The sequence below is a fragment of the Pygocentrus nattereri genome, chromosome 11, assembly GCF_015220715.1.
Source record: "Pygocentrus nattereri isolate fPygNat1 chromosome 11, fPygNat1.pri, whole genome shotgun sequence".
NCBI classification, from domain to species: Eukaryota; Metazoa; Chordata; class Actinopteri; order Characiformes; family Serrasalmidae; genus Pygocentrus; species Pygocentrus nattereri.
Window position 1 is genome coordinate 39,373,238 of NC_051221.1, and position 7,270 is coordinate 39,380,507.

Here is a 7,270-nt window from a genome sequence, read left to right on the forward strand (position 1 = left end):
ACAACCACGCCATGTTCAAAGTCCCTTAAATCCCCTTTCTTCCCCGTTCTGATGCTCGGTCTGCACTTCAGCAAGTTGTCTTGACCACCTCTACATGCCTAAATGCATTGAGCTGCAGCCGTGTGATTGGCTGATTAGCTATCTGTGTTAACAAGCAACTGAACAGTACCTAATAAAGTGGCCGGTGAGTGTATATATGTGTTAAAATATTTTTAAATCTTAACTCTGCATGTACAGTCATGTGACAAAATGAGGACACTCCATTACATATTTAATTCTTTATTAAGAAATATCAATATTTGATCTTATTTCCAGCAATGTCTATGGATAAAGTGGTGTCATTCCTAACAGCTGGTATTTCCTCCTTTGGCTGAAACAACCCAATTAGATATTTCCTACAACCATCTACCAGTTCCTGACATCAACGGACAGAAAGTTTTTCCCACTCCTACATGCAGAATTCTTTCAGCTGGGTAATGCTTGAAGGGTTTTCTTGTAGACACGGCCCATTTCCAATCACCCCACAGCAACAGGATCAAAATCTTGCCTTTGACTGCCGTAACAGGACTCTCCCTTTCTTTCTTTTGGGCCATTCCTTGGTGGATTTCCTGGAATGTTTTGGGTCATTGTCATGTTGCATGTTCCTCGTCTGTTTCAGCTTCAGTTTTTGGACAAATGGTCTCACGTTTTTCTCAAGCACCCTCTAATTCATAGTGGATTCTGTAATGGAGAGCTCCCCAGGCCCTGGTGCAGCAAAGCAGCCCCAAACCATGACACTCCCACCTCCATGCTTCACAGCTGATATGAGGTTCTTGTGCTCAAATGCTGTCTCAAACATATCTTCTGTTACTGAGCCCAAATTGAATTATTCTGTCTAAAGCCCATTGCTCCAGAAGTCCTAGTCTTTGTCTAGGGGTTCTCTGGCAAACTTTAGTCTTGTCCTGATGGGCATTACTTTTGACAATCAATGGTTTCCTCCTTGCACACCTCTCATGAAAATCAAACTTGTGTAGTCCCTTTCTGACGACAGATGCATGTACTTTGACATCAGCTGTGGCAAGAGCTATCTGTAGGTCCTGTAATGACATTTTCAGATAGTGGGGGACTTCTTTGTGCATCTTATGGTCTGCTCTTGGACTGATGATGGTTTTCCACTTGTAAATGATTGGGGAATGGCTGCTTTCTAACTGTTTTGAGACCTTTTTAAATCCCTTCCCAGACTCATGTGCATCTATAGCCTTCTTTCTGAAGGCCTCAGAGAGCTCTCTGGATCTAATACCCACTTCAGCAATCAAGAGCAAACAAAGCTAAATGTCTGAGGATTAAATAAGACGGACTCCCCCAAAATCCTCTCTAATGATGGAGCACCTGATTCTAATTTTAGGCATTTTAAGGTGTAATAAATGTGGGGGAGTCCCATTTTTTCCTTATGATAAAACTGTATTTCTATTACAAATTATTATTATTCCATTATACAAATTAGATTTTCTTCAGTTTTATTTTATAGTATAACCTCCATCTCACAATATTGTCCCAATGAAGATTAAAAGTTCAAATATGTTAAAAAACACAAAGGTTTCATGGGGTGTCCTAAATTTTTCACAAATATATGCTCACGTGTCTCAAAGGTACACTTAATTTTCAAGTTCACTAACATTCAAAACAAATTGAAGAAATATGTCACAATCATCCCAAAGTTGTACTTCAACCCCCACCTGCCCCATCAAAAAACAAATGGATTCAAATGCTGCTGCACATATTGAGAAAGGATGCTGCAGATTCAAGCATTTTAGCCCACAACAACCCAAAAACAGGCTGTGAGATCCTGGTGGGACTGAAAAAAACACAAAGCTACACAGAAAATGAAGACAGAAAATAGTTCAGAGCCTCAACATGCTTTGCAAACTTCTTGGACAAGCTGAACGGTATAGACACAGGTACTTATCTCAATCCTAATGAGTCCTAAAATGAGGAACAGGTGTGGTTGATTAGTTTTGGGAGACTGCTATGGTGGAGGTATTCAGTGACCTGCTCAAGCTGATAGACTGAGGAAAACGAGGGCTCAGACTAGAGTGCAATACACTTTCAATGTCAATGCTGCCAAAATATTTAGTGACAGTCACAAAATTAAACTGAATTCCTGTTTCATGCAGTAAGGCTGAGCGATATGGCAAAAAATCTGACATCCAAATATTTTCTGATGTTGCAATTGTCAAAACACATCATCAAAAGAGCAGTACTACAATTTAAAAAAGGCTCTGAAAAACTGAGGTCAATGATCTGTTAACAAAGCAGAAATAAGCCTTTAAAAATGGAACAGGAGGACAAAAACTTAGCAATTAGTAAATATGACTGAATAAGATAAAATAATGGCATAATGGGCTGCAATCCAGTCAGCTACGTGTTACTGTGCAGTGATACACTTGTTGTAATTGGTTTACATCTGTTTTTTTTAAAAGATAAACTCTGTCCACTATTATTTATGCACCAATAATGCCTAAGATATCCTCATGAAATTGTTGTAATTTATTAAAATGACATTGTTGCAATGCCCACCTCAATTAGGCAAGTTATTATTTGAGAACTGAGGGTCTTTTGTGATGCACTGATATAATGAAAGGAAGCGCAGATGAGGAGTCGAATGCCGGGAAACTGCAAACCCGGGTTTATGCATCTACCATCCTGATTCATTTAGAGAACAAAATTCCTGACCCAAGTGCTCCCACAGTCCTGTTTAATTGTGTTGCCAGTCTTGAAGAAAGGTCAGTGGATTAGAACAATGGCAGAACGGTCACTAAACAAAATCAAGCCAAGTGAAGAAATTGGCCTTTAAGAGGGAGAGGGAGACAAAAGAGAAGTGATAGCATGAGACAGCGGGGGGTGTGGATGGTGAGTGAGAACCTGTGCGCGTGAAAAGAGGGAACAGAAATGCGAACATAAGCGTATATGGTTTTAAGAAGTGAAGCAGACGCAGACCAATATTTTCTGCTCATTAAATAGGAGACTGGAAATGCGTCTCACAAATTAAGAAGCACTTCTGAGAGCTCTTCTGAAAGGAATGCGAGAAAATGGGCCAATTATTCATTCAATAGTCATTCCCAATTCCTCGCTTTCCTGCAGGTAGGACTTTTGTGCATTTCCTCTGAAACACTGCCCTCTAGCAGTGACCAGTGAGATAAACAGAACGGTTTCTACATTAGAGCATAGCTCCTCTCACACAGTTCTCTGAGATACATATCCCCCGAGGAGCAAGCCGGTATCACCACAGAAAACAACTGGAGGCATAATTACAGTGACAGAAACTGTATTAAATTAAATTAAATATGATATGTTTCATATTCTCTACATATGAGGGAGCACTGCCTTGTTGCATGGCCACACGTATTTCTATTAGGTGGCAGGAATTATTAGAAGTTATGCAAGGTCGTTTGGTGAGAATAACAAATGCTTTGTTACTGTAATAGATGGGAGTGACCCAGAATCCTGAAAGGTTCATACACAAACACTAATCTGAATCGGAATCGACTCCTCACACACACTGCACTCTGTGCCTGCTGGAACATGGAATAACCACAGGGCTTTATACGCAGTTAACTACAGTAAAGGGGCCTTTATGTTTACATTTCTAATACACTGTATGTCTACAAGCTCATCCAACATTTCTTCTGAGATGAAGGGTATTAGACTAGAAACTTTGACTCTTGGCCTCTCCTCTTGTGGGAAGGCTTTACACTAGATGTTGGAACATTGCTGTGAGGATTTAAATGCATTCGGCCACAAAGCTTCATACCCCTCTAGCCAACATTTTTCTATGGGCATGGTGATGTTCTAAGGTTCATGCGCAGCTGCTCCATTCTATGCTTTACTATGAAGATTATGCAAGCTGTGCGTACACAACTGAACACCTGTGTCGGCTACAAACGCACCGAATGTAGCCGAATTCACGCAGAAGGGCAGCTGTAATGTCAACCCAATCTTACTGCAGACAAATGTATAAAACACTTCTAAGCTGGTAGTCCTGAGCAACAGTTTCAAATAATTAGCAGGACACAAGAAAGAAAAAAAAAAAGAAAAAGCCCAGATGCGTCCAGAACATTGAAGATTCTGAAATGACTAAGAAAACTTTATAACGTTGAGAATTAATATCCAAATTTCACATTATTTCAAAAGGGGAATAAGACTTTATAAAAAAAGACTTTATTAAAAAATCAATATGAATAGATCATTGCATTTCATTCCTTTCTTGTTAATAGAATTATTTACATATTGAATAAAACATGAAATCAACCATTTAAATTGTTTATAACATGTACATTCAATTTGTATTTTTTAAAAAAATGTGAATAATGCAAGTAACTCCACAGATCTGAGTGCTGGTGTGAAGCGTAGCTGTTATGATCCTAAAAAATCAGTTGCAAAGTTTTGGACACAAAAATCAGAGCGACCTTAAGGCCACTCGAGTTAGAAGCATTTACACAGCATCACAATAACACGAGCTTAAGGCCCGGCAATGCTACCACTCTTGGAAGCCCAAACGTGGAAAATATCTGGTGGGATTGTGTGAAAAAGACTTCCAGCTAGTGAGGAATTTGAGTAAAACTGGCTGTCAGGCGTTTTTTTAAGCACAAAAATGCATCACTATATAGACATTTGACTAACTTGATTAAAGCTTAATAAAGATAATTACTTGCAAATATAAAGCATCATATTTAAATTGAAGTCACTGATTATTCTGCCAGACGAGACTTTGAAGCCAAAAAACTGAAGCCATCACTTCGAGACTAAACACAGCAAGTATGCATGTTAACCTATCAAACGGAGCCAAAAATCCATTTGCAGCTTTCTGCTTGTCAGCCTGATATCCAGCCCTTGTTAGCTGACAAACAACATGAGCCATCTAATTAGATGAGTCAGATAAAATGATTAGTTAGGCTAAATCTTCTTGTGGCCCGGAGAAGCTTAGGTGGGTTGTTTTTTACCCCTGGAGTGAAAATATACTCTATACTGAGATGCAGAACTAAGCTAAATCGTTTAGGAAAACTTCTGCCGAGATTAAAAAGTTTGAGCTGGGCACTTAAAAAGCTGTGTAGTAAGATATCTTATAACTTTAAATTACTTTATAAGTTACAGGATTACTTTATTCTTATATATAGCTAAAAATGAAATAACACCCAGTGCATATCTGCATGCAATGCCTGTTCTCCTCCTGTGAGCATGCATGCTTGTGCGCATGAGCCTTTAAGCGTGTTTGCAAATGTGACTCTGTTTACACACACGTGCACACCTGTATGTCTATATGTGTGGTGGCATGTGCACCGGTGTGTGTGCGCTGAGCTTTATTGTGTAACACAGCAGAGACCTGTCCTCACACGCGGGAGCAAAGGATCTAGAGGTGATCTCAGTCTAAAGCTGATCAATGCGAACTCCAGCGCAAGACATTCTCAAGCGGCCTTCGCGATCATTGTAAGATAATGACACTGAGGTGAGTTTGTGAAGAACATCACCTGATGATCTATTCATAAGTCTGTTCAACAGGTCCAGTAATCAATGTAACACAATCTTCCAGTTGACCTGACAATCCACAGACGAGATATACGTGGACGAGCTATCTGAAGTATGTGTAAATAGGTCTGCGGTGCCACATTATAGCTGGGAACAGTGGACCCGTTTAATCTGTAATGGTAATCAGAGCACATGGGTAAAGGAGCCTAAGCCAATTATCTGGTGTTGCACTTAGCTACACCCAAGGCTTTCACAGGTACCAGACATAATCGGTGCAGCAGTCGCATCCAACTGGCATCTAAAAGGAGGGGGGGTAGTGGCCAAGCCTAAAGGCTGCATTTGACTTTGACATGCAGTGAAGAGGAGAGACAGAGAAACACCAGGCAGGCACTGTAATCCCTTGTCAAAGGTAATTAAAGGTCTGTGGAGTCCTGAAAGGTGGCTTAGAGACAGAAGAGTCAGGTGGGGATGCTTACCCACTGTGGTAGAGGAGCCAAGTATTCCTGCCAAAAGCAACTTCTCTGCTGTACTCCAGCTGAGTTGTATGTCTACTGATTCCACACAACAAGAACATTAAGCACTGCTGATGAACCAAAATCAAAGCCAAAAACCAAAATCAAAACAGCTAATAATAAATACAGGTTTACATAAGACAAACTTACTAAAATTATTACAGAAATCCTCAGCGACAGAAAACCGTTGGTCATTCAAGGCAGTGAATTCCTTCTTTTTCAGTTTCACTTTGAAGGTTAGTACTGGCAATTGTAAAAAAAAAATCATCACTTAAAAATGCTTCTGTTGATTTGCTGTTTTCAAGCAGTATAACTTCTGATAACGAACTACATCATCAACAAAGAATACAAATCACTTGTCCCTCGTTGAAACCATGAAAGTTCCACAAGGCCAATCATTTCTGTGTCAATATGCTGCACTCACTGACTGGCCCAAGAGTGACAGCAACAGCTTTCTTACTCACTATTTCTCATTTTCATTACCATAAAAATTATGGCTGCGTATGTAAGATTTTGACAACGCCAAAAAACGGTAACATGCCAATAAAAACAGAAAGCAGTGATGCGTAAATTGATTTTGATCTTTATAATATTTCATTATTTACCATTCAAACTTGGACAGGGGCAATTCACGACTAGGAATGTTGTAAAATGTTCCAAAACATCTTAAACAGGCAATGCAATCACGCTTGGGAATAAAAGGAGCTTTGGGAATACTTCAGAAAACACTTCAATTCATTTCAATTCAATTCAACTTTGTCATTATACAATACAGGGTAGTACAGTATAACGAAACACTATCGGGCTGCTTTTCCAGTGCAGTAATAAAAGATGCATAGTAAACAGTGCAAAGACAAAAGACAGTAAAAGACAGACAAAATGTGCAGAGTCAGTAGGTACAGGTGTCGAACGTAGACAAGATGTGCGTAGGCAAGTGTTATAGCAGGTGTACTGGACGTATAGACAGTTAGTGATATAGTCAGATTCACTTGTCAATGAACACAGTCCGTTTCTGCATCTACAAATACAAGTTAAGAAGTCATATGTCAACAACATCCACAAACGCCGATGACTTCTCTGGGCTAAAACTCATCTGAGATGGACTGATGCAAAGTGGAAACGTGCTGTGGCCCGATGAGAACCACCGCTCACAGTTATGTTCCTCCAGGCTGAAAAAGAAAAGGGTCGTTTTGATTGTCCATATGCAGTCTGGAGTAACATATGCTGCCAACTATTGCCAACGATGACATATTTTT